We start from the raw sequence: 368 nt of genomic DNA, 5'->3' as shown, positions 1-368 counted from the left end.
TATAAATTATGTATCCATCCCATTTTTTTTTGTTCAAATACTATACAAAACATTACTAACATGTGATAACCTAGCTTTTGATTTTGTGTGATTATTCTTTACATCAATTATTACTTCTTTTATTTTTTGGATGTCTGCAGAATTTTTGGTACATTTAATATTCTCTTGTATATTTTTTTTTTTTGTGTCTTCAATAAATATGTTTATACCGGTTTTGTATCTATATCATTAACAATAGCTTTAATTCATTTGTAATAGATTTATATTTTATAAAATTTTTCTTTTTCTGGAAAATTTTTTTGGAAATTTTTACTTGTATCTTCTTCTCTTTTTACAATGCTAAAGATGAAATCTTTTATATTATTAGA

The sequence above is a fragment of the Plasmodium gonderi genome (assembly GCF_002157705.1).
Source record: "Plasmodium gonderi DNA, contig: Pgo-contig_756, whole genome shotgun sequence".
Taxonomy (NCBI): domain Eukaryota; phylum Apicomplexa; class Aconoidasida; order Haemosporida; family Plasmodiidae; genus Plasmodium; species Plasmodium gonderi.
Note: the sequence above shows the minus strand (reverse complement) of the source record.